Raw genomic sequence first — 925 nt, forward strand, 5'->3', positions numbered from 1 at the left:
AAAATGGGTTATCATTTGGTTTACCATATGAATGTAATGCATTAGCCTCTTCGGAAAGTGTTTCAAGAAAATAAGGACATGATTGATCATTATGACAAGTACTAGCATAAACATCTTTTTTAGGTTAAACATGAGAATTCATAGTTTGACTTATGACTAAGGCTTCTACTTTTCTTGCTAATTTTTCAAAAGATATTCTCAAATCAGTTTCTTCTTTTATTTCATATTTTCCTCCTCTTTTAGGTGAATTATTTGCTCTAGACCTAGGCTCAGAATAATTCCATTGTTGTGAATTAACAGATAATTCTTCAAGAGCTTCCCAAGCCTCTTGCCCTTGCAATTTCAAAAATTTTCCGGTATGCATAGATTGAATCATTTGTCGGTTTGAAGGGGTTAAACCATCATAAAAATATTTTACAAGTCTCAATTTTTCAAAACCAATTGTGGGGGCATTTTAATAATAAATCTTTAAATCTTTCCCAACATTCATAAAATTTTTCATTATCTTTTTGATAAAATTCGGAGATTTCTCTTCTTAAATTATCAGTTTTGGACATGGGGAAAAATTTGGCAAGAAATTTATTAAAAAGTTGATCCCAAGCTGTTATGGTTCCGGTTGGAAGTGAGTTTAACCAAGCTTTGGCTTTATCTTTTAAAGAAAAAGAAAACAACCTAAGTTTAACCGACTCATCCGAAAAATTTTAAAAACGAAAAGTTGAGCAAATATCTAAAAAAATCTTTGACATGCATATAAGGATCTTCTCTTTCTAAACCATAAAAAGAAGGCAACAATTGAATGATGGATGGTTTAAGTTCAAAATGAGTGGCATTAGTAGTAGGCAAAACAATGCATGATGGAGCATTAGATGAAATAAGTGAAAAATATTCAAGCAGCGTTTTTTCTTATGCAATATTAGGTTCTTGT

At 30.7% G+C, this 925-nt stretch overlaps 1 non-coding gene across 1 annotated transcript; it reads left to right on the plus strand.

Moving 5' to 3' along the window:
* Positions 1–435: 435 nt before the first annotated feature.
* On the plus strand, positions 436–542 carry LOC115708398 (small nucleolar RNA R71). Its single transcript, XR_004009899.2, has one exon. It is a non-coding gene; the product is annotated as a small nucleolar RNA R71 (small nucleolar RNA).
* Positions 543–925: the final 383 nt, after the last annotated feature.

The sequence above is a fragment of the Cannabis sativa genome, chromosome 1 (assembly GCF_029168945.1).
Source record: "Cannabis sativa cultivar Pink pepper isolate KNU-18-1 chromosome 1, ASM2916894v1, whole genome shotgun sequence".
In the NCBI taxonomy this organism is placed as follows: Eukaryota; Viridiplantae; Streptophyta; class Magnoliopsida; order Rosales; family Cannabaceae; genus Cannabis; species Cannabis sativa.